The sequence below is a fragment of the Myotis lucifugus genome, unplaced genomic scaffold (assembly GCF_000147115.1).
Source record: "Myotis lucifugus unplaced genomic scaffold, Myoluc2.0 scaffold_1, whole genome shotgun sequence".
Classification (NCBI taxonomy): Eukaryota; Metazoa; Chordata; class Mammalia; order Chiroptera; family Vespertilionidae; genus Myotis; species Myotis lucifugus.
The window spans coordinates 2,782,081-2,796,292 of NW_005871049.1; the positions used below are offsets into that span (position 1 = coordinate 2,782,081).

The window sequence follows — 14,212 nt, forward strand, 5'->3', positions numbered from 1 at the left end:
AAATACATGAGGAATCACTACTCTCTTCCTTTGTATCTGGAAATTTCCATGGTTAAAAATAACCATGGAAACCAACAAAACCAAGATTGTGGGCTCTGAAGTCTCTTCTTATCAAATAACTTCTCTTCTTTTTTAGAGGTAATGATCTTGAGCAAATTACCTGGATACTCTTTGTCATAGTTTGGTTCACCTTTTCGAGGAATATTGTATTAATTCCTGCCTCTGGTGTTGTTGTCTGAAAGAAATGTACTATGCAAATAAAACTTTTTCAATATTATTGAGCACTTGATAAGTCTCAGTATTTATAACTAATCACTATGCTATTATTTTTTTTAATATATTTTATTGATTTTCTACAGAGAGGAAGGGAGAGGGATAGAGAGTCAGAAACATCGATGAGAGAGAAACATCAATCAGCTGCCTCCTGCACACTCCCCACTGGGGATGTGCCCGCAACCAAGGTACAAGCCCTTGACCGGAATCAAACCCAGGACCCTTGAGTCCGCAGGCTGACGCTCTATCCACTGAGCGAAACCAGCTAGGGCTATGTTATTATTTTAATAATTTATTTCACCAGGCTAATTTATAAATTGAAATTGATACTTTGGTTATCTCTAATTATTTTACTTCACATCTGGCTTTTGACTTTTTTCCCTGAAATGAGAGTTCAAGCTCTAACAACTTTCTGAATAGCTGAATGGACGGTAAATTTTCTGAAAGGTTACTAGAGAGTAGATTTTGGGAGTTCTCACTGAACACACAAAAAATTGCAACGATGCGAGGTGATGGATATGTAACCCTCGCTATACCTGCGTTTTTCATTTGTGAAGTGTAACGAAATGGGGATAAGGGTTTTGAGAGGATTAAGTGCTTAGAACAGCACCTGGCCCATACTTAACAGTGTTAGTAATTGCATGTCTACTTGTCTTTTTAAAAAATATACATGTTATTGATTTTAGAGAGGAAGGGAGAGGGAGAGAGAGAGAGAAACATCAATGATGAGAGACAATCATTGACCATCTGCATCCTGAACGTCCCCCACTGGGGATCGAGCCTGCAACCCGGGCATGTGCCTTGACCACGGCATCGAATGGTGGCTTCCTGAGCCACAGCGGCCGGGCTGTCTACTTTCTTATGTGCATATTTCATATCTGCTCCAGGCAACCAGGAAGCTTCTGCAGAGTTAAGAAGGTTGCCCACTTTTCCCATTACAATTTGTGCCTCACGGCCCAGGCTCCGCCCACAGCCCGGTGGGCGGGGCGAGGTGCCGCCAGTTCCTGGGCGGGGCTGGGCTGGCGTGCCTCCAGGCGCCGGCGCCGTGAGGTAGGACGTTACCCGTTGACGCAGCCGCAGTGCCGCCGGGCTCCGCTCGGACCCCCGCCCCCATCCTCCGCCTCCCTCTGTGTCAGTGGTCTGGGCCGGGCCGGACCTCGGGAGGCGGGCTGGACCTGCGGCGGCGGCGGCCCGGCTGGCAGGGCTAGAGGGCGTGCGCGCGGGCAGAGCTCGGCAGGCCGCGGACGCTCGGCGCTGCCCCGCTGCCCAGGGCCCTTGGCATCCTCCGATGAGAGGCCGGGCGGTTCCGGACCGCCCCAGTCGCTCGCCCAGGTGAGGGGATGGGACCGGGTTCGGTTGGTCAGCACTTTGTCCAGTGTCTCGGGACCTCAGGCGGGTCGGAGGTGGGGAGGTTTGGCTTCATCTCAACTGCCTGCTGTGGTGTCGACACATTCGCCGTCTTTTGCTCTCCCTACCTGCAGCACCAGGACCTGAGACCGGTGTCGTAGGTCAGTGGGAAGGCCTGGAAGGGCCGTGACCGTCGGCTGGCGGGGTTTGGGATGCCGGAGAGGCCCGGCGGCTGGGGAGGAGGCAGGTGGGCGGCGCCCGCTCGCGGGTGTGGTCTCCGCGGGAAGGACCGTGCACCTGCCGGCCGCGGCGTCAGCCCCGCGAGCACCTGGCTGCGGGCGACTGCAGGCTGCTGAGCAGGGGCGGTGGAGCCCTCGGACCCCCCTCGGCACCCAGGCGGGGTGTGTTTTGTATTCTGAATGGGTGCTTGCTGAGTCTGCACCATGGCAGAGAACGCATTTCAGCGGAAACATTATCTTGGTCAAAGGGAGGTGAAAGGAAGTTGATTTTCCTTTTCAGAGTGTTAGTTGTCTCCTACCCCCCACCCTCCCACTGCGCTGGCCTTCGTTTTTTGCCTGTAGAAAGTTAGGGACGCTGGTCAAAGGCCAAGAGTTCTTGTAAATTTCCTCTGTAAGGAAACCATGGTATTGGAAGTGTCCAAGTGTGTAAGTTTCAACTGGTTTCATGTTGCTGCTTTCGCTTCATTCACGGCAGTGAAGCTGATGTATTCTAAGTTAACTAGACCCATCAAGTATAAAAACAGAGGAATATACCAGAATATTTCTTTTAAAAATATATTTTTATTGATTTCAGAGAGGGAGAGAGAAACATCAATGATGAAATAGAATCATTGACCAGCTGCCTCCCTGCATGCCTCCCACTGGGGATGGAGCCCACAACCCGGGCATGTGCCCTGACTGGAATCGAACTGTGATCTCCTGGTTCATAGGTCAACAACCACGGAGCCACGCCCTGCCGGGCCAGAATATTTATCTTATAAAACTATTGAGTGGTACATGATGTGCATATATTACCTCATGTAGTCATCATAACAATCCTATCATGTAAGGCCTTTTATTCTCATTTTACAGATGAGAGAACTAAAGCCATAGCCTAAGAAACAACTCGTCCAAAGTGCTCTCCCTCCTGGGAGCATGCCTGTGCCTTTTGCTTTCCCTTTCCCTTCCCCTTTCCCTCCCCCCCCCCCCCCTTCCCCTCAGGCACCTTAGCATTAGCTTTCTCATGCCCCAAACTCCAAGGGCCCTTCTTTTAAGTCTATAACATGCTTCCTAAGCCCATTTCTTCTAGGAATTACTTTTTTCCACTTCTGTAATTTACTCAATAAATGTTATCTTAAAGTTAAAAAAAAAAAAAAAAGAAAAAGAAAAGAAACAATTCGTCCGAAGTCAGAGCTGTGATTTAAACCAGGTGATTCGACTCCTGGTTACAGCCCCTTAATCAGTGTTATTTGCAGGTTGGTTTTCATTTGTTAAGAAATGTGCTAGGTGCTGGGAATAGGAAAAAAAACTGAGGAGCTGCTCTTGCCAGCAGAGACCAGCAATTTGAGAGAACTTTTTCAAGGCCACACTTAGAGAATGTTTTAAAGGTAGGATTCGACCTCTAGAACCCTCTAACGACCATAATCATGCTTTTTCCATAAGTACAGTAAGTAGTTTTCAAATGTTTGGTAGGCCATAGTTTGGAAATTGTGGTCTTATTCTAGATTTTCAAGAGTATTCTAGGAGTATTTTTTATTTGGAAACTTTAAAGAATGAAATATAGTATTGAACTAACATTAAATACTTTTATGTAATCAAATAATTTAATCTGAAATGGTAAAATTTCTCTTAAAGCCAGAATATCTTGTATAATTTGTTGAAATGTTTTTTGTTCTTTTTTAGGTTTGTTAAGATGAAACACTGCAGATGGGCCTTCTGAAGATAAGGAGAAGGAAAAACAACATTGAAGACTCTGGGAATAAAAACAGGTAAATATTTCTTTTTTTTTTTTTTTTAAATATATTTTATTGATTTTCTACAGAGAGGAAGGGAGAGAGAGATAGAGAGTTAGAAACATCGATGAGAGAGAAACATCGATCAGCTGCCTCCTGCACATCTCCCACTGGGGACGTGCCCGCAACCCAGGTACATGCCCTTGACCGGAATCGAACCCGGGACCTTTCAGTCCTCAGGCTGACGCTCCATCCACTGAGCCAAACCGGTTTCGGCAACAGGTAAATATTTCGGCTAAGTTAGGAAACAATATAATTTCCAATTAAAGTTCAGATAGAGGAAATTTTCTGACTTTCTGTTTCAGTTGTGTTTTGATCTGCTTAAATGGTCAAGGAATGAGGGTTGGGTGGGGGTGGTGTATAACTTGACCTGCCAATCAGTATACTTGACTTTGGAACTACTGATATCTGACAGTTGAGTCATGTGCTGAGCTTGTGTATTGAAAGAATAAGGCCACAGAAAGTTTTGGCTTGATTTTCTATCAAGTGTCACTGTTCTTTTCTCTCTTTTGCAAGTACATTAATCTGCCTGTATATAAAGGGGTTTAAAAAAGAAATGAAGAAAATTGTTTGACTTTTTGTTTGTTCTTCATAGAATAGTATGTGTAGTTAAAACTCAAGTATTTTTTTTTTTACTATGAGTTCTATGGAGAATAGTAGAAGGCATGGTTAAACATGATTAAGGAACATTTAATTCATTGGTAAATATTTAACAAGTACCATATGTCAGGCATTATTTCAGGCTTCTAGTAATAGAGTGGTCTAAATGGCCCTGAAGAGTGCTAGAGTAGTGAGTTTTTTTCTAGAAGGTAATATTATTGTGACCCATACATTTCCTTAATTTTATATGCAAGGATGATTTTGGTTTATTTAAAAGACTGGGAAAGCAGCACTATGCAACCCTATGGTAGATGTTTGTATTTATAATAAATCTTTCATATTATTGTAAATAATAAAAGAAGGTATTCTATTAGTACTACTTTAAGGTACAGTGGGAAACTCAGATTCTTACAGACTTCATTTTAGCATACTGTTTTTCATGTTAAAGATAGTGATAGAATTTCAAAATTTCATCAGAGATTAACAAATTAACTCTTTAATTTGAGGAAATTTGGGGGAATTCACATGTGACAAATAGAAGTGCCATGGTCAAATAGGCATTCTGGATGATGAATTGGAGAGAGGTGAGCTTGGAACCATGGGGATCAAGTAGAGGCTATTGTAATAAGACCAGATGGCAAATGAGAGTCAGAGTCAGAAGTAAAACAGGGCAAATGGGAATTAAGGGATGGAGATGACTATACAGATGCAAAGGAGATAGAATGGGTAAGAATTATTGGGTTGAAAGAAAGTAGAGTCAGAGTACTTCCTGGTTGCTGTCATGTTCAAGCACATAATATTTAATAAATACTTGCAGGGTAAATGAAATGGATTACCTGATATCTGGCTTGGGAAACTGAGTGGATTCTGGGGCAATTTCTGAGAGAGAATAGGAAGAGCAATAAATTGGGAACATGATTGGAGGAGATAAGTTTAGTTGGGAGGTATTGTATTTGAGGCCTCTGTGATTTCCACCAAGAAATGTCATTAGGTAGCCCTAGCCAGTTTGGCTCAGTGGATAGAGCATCGGCCTATGGACCAAAGGGCCCCGGGCACGATTCCCATCAGGGGCACATACCTTGGTTGTAGGCTCCTCCCCGGCCGGGGCCCTGGTTGGGGCTCATGCAGGAGGCAACCAATCGATGTGTTTCTCTCATATCAATGTTTCTCTCTGTCTTTCCCTCTCTTCCACTCTCCCTAAAAATCAAAGGAAAAATATCCTCGGTGAGGAATAACAAAAAAAGAAAAAAAGAAATGTCATTATGTAGTTGTGTATATGAATCTGAGTTAGGAAGACCCATCTTGAGGTATAAATTGTGGAGTCTCCATTTATAGGTGATAATTAAAAGCAGTGCGAATGGATGAGATCACTCAGGGAGAACATGTGAAGTTATAGAAGAGAAGTAAGGATGGGGTACACTAATTCTTAAGGTTAAGGTAGAAGAAAAATACACCTCAAAGGAGATGGGATGGGCAGGGAAGTAGGAGAAAATCAGGAGAGTCACAGAAGTCAGTGAAGGAACTGAGTTTGGAGAAAAGGAATGAATATTAGACATCTTTGAGACATCAAATAAAATGAGGACAACAGAAGTATCCATTGGACATATCAGTCAAGAAGTTGTTGACTTGAGCAAGAGCAATTATATAGGTGGAGCCAGTTCACACTTGGTAAATGATGAGGAAATTGAAATACCTAATGTCATTTAATCTTTCAGAAACTTTGGTTTTAAGGAAAAAGAGAGAGGGTAGCTAAAGAGATGTACTTGAGAGAGGGCTTTTGTTTTTTAAAGGTATGAGTGATATGAATACATTTATAGTACACTCTTTATTTGCTAGGACAAAAAGCCATCAGAAAGAAAATATGAAGATAACAGAATGAGGAAGAATAATTGATATAGCTGATCACTGACTAAGCTGGAAGGGATGCAGGTCAAAGGTACTTTCTATAGACTTCTACTGAGACAGGAGGTAGGGAGGTAGTGATGATTATGGATACAGATAAATTGGTAGGAGGCAGAGTGGAGGTTGCTTCACAAGTCCATGCAGGAGACACCCACTTATGGTAGGAAGAGGGAAATTATTCGCTCATGGGATTGGTAGCCTTTTGATGTGGGCTTGCTGACTTCTGATCTCTTGGTAAGAAGGAAGAGGGAAGAAGAGTGGGGGTAGTTTAGCTTAAGATGATAAGTATGAACCATATGAGTAGAGCTACTTTGCTTATCTTCCTTATACTTTATATTAGTTATCTATTGCTGAGTAACAAATTATCCCAAACCTCTGTGGCTTAAAACATTTATTATCTCAGAGTTTCTATGGACTCAGAACTTGGGAGTTACTAAGCTTATTACTTCTGACTTAGGGTCTCAAGAGGTTGTAGCCAAGATCTTGGCTGGGACTTAGTCATCTAGGGACTCAATTGGGGCTGGAGGAATTGCCTCCGTGATGGTTCACTCACATGGCTGTTGGCTTGAGGCCTCAAATCCACACCACATGGACCTCTCTAGGGCTTCTTATGTGTCCTAGCAAGGCAGCTGGTTCCCCCAGAACAGATGACCCAAGACAGAGAGCAAGGAGGAGGCCATGATGCCATCTGTGATCTAGTTATACATCATTGCTTCTGCCATATTCTCTTAGAATTGTATCATTCAGTCCAGACCACATTTGGGAGGGGAATTACTTAAGCTCCACCTCTTGAAGGGAGGAAGATCAAATAATTTTTGGACATATTTTAAAACTACCACATACCTTCTATCAGTTGTCAATTTCTTTAGGGGACAAAGCTCTTTAAAAATATGTAGATTCAGCCTTTTTTGACCAGGTGAGAGGGAGGTGCAGAAAAGTGGGGAGTGGTTCAGTTGGATTTGGCTTACTTCACAATGTGGCCTTCTTTGCTGTTAATCAGTCTCTGTAACACATCAGTCTTCATGTGTTATTGCTTGTGGTTATCTAAAAAAACCGCAAAAAACTGCTGATCTTTGATTTAATGGGCCACCCTTTTAGGAGAAAAATGTCATAGTGGGCAAAATATGAATTTATTATACCAAAAAATGAATTTTGGTAACATTCATAATAGCTCCTAAACTAAATCTAGAGTTGGGAGGAGGGAACTAATTTTTCATAGAAAAGAAATGGAAAACCAAGAGATTGTTACTGATTTCAGTGAACATAAGTGATGAGAAGCAATATAACAGACTCTAAAGCCAGATGATCTGTCTAGGTTATGATCTTAGATGGACCCTAACCTGTGTTTGTGCTTAGCTTCTGCCACAGTTTTCTCATCTGTAAAAGGGGAAAGTTGTAAATGGGTAGTTATTTGTGATGGTTAGATGAGTAAACACATGTAAAGTGTTTGGAACAGTGCCTGGCACATAGCAAGCTGTAAATAAATGTTAGCTAGTGCCATGGGAGCTCTATTTTCATGGTGAGCTAATTCCATGGAATTAACATTTCAAAGAGTAAGATAATATCCACCTAAATGTTTAGAGTCTAGACCAGTGGTTCTCAACCTTCTGGCCCTTTAAATACAATTCGTCATGTTGTGACCCAACCATAAAATTATTTTCGTTGCTACTTCATAACTGTAATGTTGCTTCTGTTATGAATCGTAATGTAAATATCTGATATGCAGGATGGTCTTAGGCGACCCCTGTGAAAGGGTCGTTTGACCGCCAAAGGGGTCGCGACCCACAGGTTGAGAACCACTGGTCTAGACTTTAAACTACTGACCTTATTGTACTTTGTGAAGTATGTTTCTATCTAGCTCCATATCCATTAGAGTACTGTATCACATGTCACCAGTAGTATTGTGTAAGTCATATTCCCATAAAATTTCCTAAAGCAGCCTTTTAAAAAATTTTTACATAAAAGTTCAATTTCAAGTGGAGCAATATTCTCAGCTCACAGGAATTGGCTATTAAATGAATCTGTTGGATTCTTTGCATAACAACATGCTAATAAAAAATACTTTCTTTAAACTTGATACGATGAGAGTGTTGGTGAACACATGTGACCAGTTTCCTCCTCCCTCTCTCCCCACAGCCAAAGACCTTACCTATTGTTGGGTGGATAGATTGAAGATATATTAGGTAAGGTTTTCTGACTGAATGGACTTAAGGTAGAAGATAAGAGAGGAGCTTAAGGGCCAGATACAAAAATGAAAATACTTTTATTACAAGAAACCTTTAGAATTTTACTTTGCTAATGCTTTTTAAAATTATATTTATTTGAGAGAGAGAAACATCTATTTGTTTCCCACTTATTGATACATTAATTGATTGATCCTTTTTTTCAGTCCATCTTTTAATTTTTTTGAAAAATTCCTGACATTACAGAACTAAACTGAAATGTATTAATATTCCACTCTTACATTTCATGACAAACAAACAAAAAAAATCATGAGCCAAAAAACAACAAACAAAACAAAACAGGGAGAAGCTTATAAAACTAAATATGGATCTCAGCATTAACAGCTGAACAGAGAAAGGAATTAAAATGCTTTAATTAAAAAAATCACGAGTGGTTGATAAAGTGTGTAGAAACTGAAAATATACAAACTGTTTAAAACCTGGAATCGCTGACTGTTCAGAAACTATACAGATGGATCATGAGTGGTGGTGAACAGCAGAAAAGGGATTATGGATGAATCTGCATTGTTCTAGCTGCTCCCCATGCCACCTGTCTCGAAGAAAGCCTGACATTGATTAGATATTGAGCCAGGCTGATGCTGGCAGCAGATCCAGTGATGGTAACCTGCCTATCAGTAGATCCTTCCACTGGGTTCGCAATTTTGATCTGCGCCCCAGACATCTGATGGATCTCATTGATTTTGGCGCCTTGACGCCTGATTATGCAGCCAATCAAATCATTTGGAATGGTGAGTTCATGAGAAGTAGTCTGAGCAGATGCATCCAACCTGCCCAAATAGCCTTTCACCTCTAGAGAGCTGGATTCAATGCCATTGAATCCGGTGTTGCCATGCGTCATGGGAAAATGAGACTGTTGCTGTGGAATGGTACACTTTCCTTGAATGGTATAGGCTTGACCACCTGCAAAGAGACCAGAGAACTGGACGGCTTGGGCCAGTATGGGATGGTCACACCCTTAGGGGGGACTCCAACATGATCACGCAGATCTGTTTCACACACTCCATGATGGATTGCGGAATGCCAGCAATAGTGATGGCCTGCTCAGTTGAGTTGGGGAGCATATCCCCTGCCACCTGGACCTGAGCCCCTGTACTCTCTCTTATTTCCTTGATCTTGCAGCTACTTTCCCAATGAGAAAGCCACATTGACTAGCAGGGACCACCAGCCACAGGGTGACTGGGGGTCTACTGGCAGCTGTGCTATTGGTCATAGAGCTGCTGATGTCCTCTTCCAGTTTGTCCGTGATCATAGCAAAGGCTTTGAAGATGGCATTAGTGAGTCCAGTCAAAGTGATAATTCTCTCAGAACAATTCCCTTCTGAGATGTTGATACATGCACCACTCTCCTTGCGCATCTTCTTAACTGATTCTCCTTTCTTTCCCATGATACTGCCAACTTCCTTTCCATGCGTAAGTAGGCGGATGGTGAGAGTGACATTTAATCAACCTTCAGTCACACACCAGTGCCCATATCGAGCAGTATTCTGGGGAGCTGGACTTTGAGTGGTCAAGTCTTTGGTCACTGGTGGGGGGGGCAGGGGGAGGGAGGGTGAAAGCCAAGAACTGCAGGTGTGAGGTGACTGAGGGAAAAGGGGAGCAGGTGGGAAGGGGAAAGGCGGGAGGCCAGGGGCGGAACAACAGGGGAGGCGGGAAGGCGAGGGCGGGTGGAGGAGAAAGGTGGGGTGGAAGAGAAAGGTGGGGTGGAAGAGAAAGGTGGGGTGGAAGAGAAAGGTGGGGTGGAGGAGAAGGGGGAAAGAGACCCTGGGGCGGGAGAGGGGAGAGGGCGCAGGCTGCTGTTGCTCCGGATGCTGGGCTGCTGCCTCTGCTAGTCTAGGCCATTGATTGATACTTATTTGTGCCCTGACCCAGAACTGAACCCGAAATCTTGGCGTGTCCTGACACCACTCTAACTACTGAGCTGCCCAGCCAGGGCAAGTTTGCTAATGCTTTTTAGTGTTCCGGCTTTCTGGTATATTTCTAATAAAAATGGCAGTGATACATTGAATTCTTGACTAAAAGAATTAAAAGAAACTTCAGAGTGTGTTTTTCAGCCAGTACAAAAAGCAAAATAAAACCCCACAACTAATCAATGTATAGGATATAGAAGTGAGATGATTAAACCTTTTCATTTATGGCAATCTCTGTTGATTTCTATATCGCTGATCATGTTAAGGAATATGCTGGTGGTAGTAATTCATCTGGTGGACTATTAAAGGTGGGTACCAATTAAATATCATGTTTTCACCCTGGCTGGGTGGCTCAGTTAGTTGGAACTTTGTCCTGTACACCAAAAAGTTGCTGGTTCGATTCCCTAGTCAGGGCGCCTTCGTGAGGCAACTGATCAATGTTTCTTTCACATCAATATTTCTCTTTCTAAAAACCAATAAAAACAAAACAAAGCATATCCTCAGGTGAAGATAGATAGATAGATCAATCAGTCATCAATCAATATCATGGTTCCTGGAGATTTGGAGAAGTTGAAGTCAGTGGTTTTTTTTTAAAATATATTTTTTCAGAGAGGAAGGGAGAGGGAGAGAGAAACATCCATGATGAGGGAAAATCATTGATTGGCTGCCTCCTACATGCCCCCTACTGGGGATCGAGCCCACAACCCAGGCATGTGCCCTTGACAAGAATTGAACCCGGGACCCTTCAGTCCGCAGGCCGATGCTCTATCCACTGAGCCAAACCAGCTAGGGCGAAATCAGTTCTTTTTATCCTGTTTGTAGATATGTTTTCTACAGCTTTTTAAGAGTTTTATTTTCTTTCTTTAAAAACATTTAAAAAAAATTGATATCAGAGAAGAAGGGAGAGGGATAGAGAGATAGATACATCATTGAATGGCTGCCTCCTGCATGGCCCACACTGGGGACTAAGCCCTCAATGCAGGTCTTCCTCTTGGGTTCTGACCCCCTGCACCAGGAGCCTCCCCATGCAGATGTTCTTGTTGCTGTGCTCAGGCTCTGGCACCTTGAGCTGGACTTCTCCTGCCCTGTCCCCCATCATGGATGCCCCTTTCCTTCCACTCAGGCTCCAGCATGCTGTGCCTGACCACCTCTGCACATATGGCCTCCTCATGCTGCTAAGGCTTTGATACCCTGAGGCACTGCTGCTGTTCTGCTAGCCTCTTCATCACACAGGTGGATACTTATTTATCTTTGTTCACCTCTGACATCCCCTCTAGCCATGAGACTCCTGTCCCTTTCTTCCCCAGGTGCAGATGCTGGCCTTACTTTGCCTACCTTGTGGCTTTTAGATGAACCCTTCAGGAAGGGGAGAGGAAGAGGAAGCAACCAGTTTGTTTTCAGGCCATCATTTGCTCTCTGAAGGTTATGCAGTAGGTTCTTACATCAGTCTCTAGTTCCTCTTCACTAAGGAATTGGTGGTGTCCACTTACACAATGGGGCTCAGCCCCAGTTCAGCCTGATTCTGTGTCCATTGTGTGTTGACATCCTTTATACTACAATGTCCATGTCTCACTTTAGGGCCTTTATTAAGTCTTACCCTTTACTTCTGTACTTGTTCAAAGTATGTTCTCTTAACTATTGAGCCTTTATCTGTTAATTTCTCTTAAGTAAGTTTTTGCATTAGCTGAAACTGGAAAAATGTTGGTGAAAGCTGTGACGCTGCAGTTTTCTGCCTTTGCAACCTAACACCCTCCTTTTACATTCTCTTTGGCTGTGGGTTGTTACAGTGGTAGGTGATGGAGATTGGGATGGAGACTCTAGATCCTTTTGGTGAATAGATCACCTCCCCTTGGATTTGATTCAAAACAGACCCCCTTTTCATGTGGAAAGCTGAATGCTGGGACATATCCCTCCTGGAATATTTCCAGGAAGCAGAAGATCTTTTCACCCCTAGTGTTATGCTGGTGATACATCTGTAAAATGATAAAAATACGTATGAAATAGGTACATATGTTATTATGTAAACCATTATATGTGAATATTTGGTTTTAGATTAAAGGTGTTTTCAAAATGTTTCCTCCTTTAAAAAATTTTTTTAGTCTAAAAAAACTAAAAAAGGGAGAAAGAGAAAGCTCATATTTAAAGTTAGCTCCCACATTTTAAGTTGCTGGTTGATAGAATTTTCAAAGCTTTGAAAAATTTGAGAACATTTTTTTCCAGTTTTTTTAACCGTATTTAAAAATATATATATTTTTATTGACTTCAGAGAGGAAGGGAGAGGGAGAAGGCGAGAGAGAGAGAGAGAGAGAGAGAGAGAGAAGTATCAATGATGAGAGAGAATCATTGATCGGCTGCTTCCTGCAGGCCCTATACTGGGGATTGAGCCCACAACCCGGGCATGTGCCCTGACTGGGAATCGGACCATGACCTCCTGCTTCATAGGTCAAAGCTCAACCACTGACCCATGCCGGCCAAGCTCCAGTTTTATATTGTGAGATATAATTGACATGTAACATTGTATTTTCTTAAGGGTAAAGAGGATCTTTGGAAATACTTGATTATCTTTGCAGTGTTCATAATTATGGACTTTTACTAGAGGCCTGGTACACAAATTCATGCACGGGTGGGGTCCCTCAGCCTGGACGGTGATTGGGGCTGATTGGGGCCATCTTGCCCAGTCCCGATCAGGGTCGATCAGGGCCAGCCGGCCAGGGGGAGGGGGAGGAACCATGGGAGGTTGGCTGTGGGAGTGCACTGACCACCAGGGGGCAGCTCCTGCATTGAGCATCTGCCCCCTGGTGGTTAGTGTGCGTCATAGTGACCGGTCAACTGGTTGTTTGGTCACTTAGGCTTTTATATATATACTAGAGGCCCGGTGCACAAAATTTGTGCACTCGGTGGGGGGGGGGCGGGGTGCATGTCTCAGCCCGGCCTGCGCCCATTTGCAGTCCAGGACCCCTTGGGGGGATATCCACCTGTTGACTTAGGCCCACTCCCCGGGGGATCAGGCTTAAGCTTGCAGTCAGACATCCTTCTGGTAGCCAGGGAGCCCTCGGGGGATGTCCGACTAAAGGCTTAGGCCCCCAAGGGATCGGGCCTAAACTGTTAGTTAGACATTCTTAGTGCTGCCATGGAGGTGGGAGAGGCTCCTGCCACCACCTCCGTACTGGCCAGCCATGAGCCAGCTTCTGGCTGAGTGGCACTACTCCTTGGTCCGACCTAAACCCTAGAGATTAGTACTTCATTTTACAACTTTTTCTCGGGTTATAGGCAGCAGCAAACTCAGACCACACAGTCGGGTGTGCGCCCGGGCCCTCCTGCCCTCCGATGCCATAGTAACCAAACCTAACTTTCAACTTTCAGCCCCCATTCTGCCCAAGTGAAAAAACAAAAACAAAAATATTATTTAACTTTAGGTTCCCCACCCCCTTCTCTGGAGTTTGTACTTCCATGTCAGACAGTTTATATTTTCAGGGCAGGAGGTCCAAAAGAACCCGAGCAGGGTCAAGGACATGTGGGCCTCAGTCTTCTGTCTGGACTGGCCCCCCACCCAGTGGCCCTTGATCCCTAGTGTAGACTAGAAGGCCCAAGTGCACAAAAAATTTGTGCACTCGGGGGGGGAAGGAGGGGGTTCCCTCAGCCCCGGCCTGTGCCCTCTCGCAGTCTGGGACCCCTCGGGAGAATAACGACCTGCTGGCTTAAGGCCTGCTTCTGGGTGGCAGAGGGCAGGCCCCATCCCTAGGTGCCAGCCCCTGGTTGGGCTCAGAGCAGGGCTGATTGGGGAGTTTGGGCGCCGCCCCCTGTCATGCACAGAGCAGGGCGGATCGGGAGGTTGCGATGCCACCCTCAGTCACGCTCAGGGTAGGGCCGATTGGGGGGTTGGGCACCGCCCCCTGTCACACTCAAGGCAGGGTCGATGGGGAGGTTGTG

At 44.2% G+C, this 14,212-nt stretch overlaps 1 protein-coding gene and 1 pseudogene across 13 annotated transcripts in view; one reads left to right on the top strand and one right to left on the bottom strand.

Moving 5' to 3' along the window:
* Window positions 1-559: 559 nt before the first annotated feature.
* LOC102432355 (uncharacterized protein KIAA1109) overlaps window positions 560-14,212 on the top strand; it is a 149,990-nt gene continuing 136,337 nt past the window's right edge. For 7 of the 13 annotated variants that reach the window (XM_023754081.1, XM_023754115.1, XM_023754112.1 and 4 more), the window contains exons 1-2: window positions 562-1,605; window positions 3,522-3,607. The gene's annotated coding sequence lies outside the window, so the exon portion shown is untranslated. Of the gene's footprint in view, window positions 1,782-3,521; window positions 3,608-6,067; window positions 6,168-11,474; window positions 11,516-14,212 lie in introns of those variants that run through there. The other 6 variants (XM_023754094.1, XM_023754085.1, XM_023754145.1 and 3 more) reach the window with 6 other exon arrangements.
* On the bottom strand, window positions 8,652-12,748 carry LOC102423630 (annotated as a pseudogene).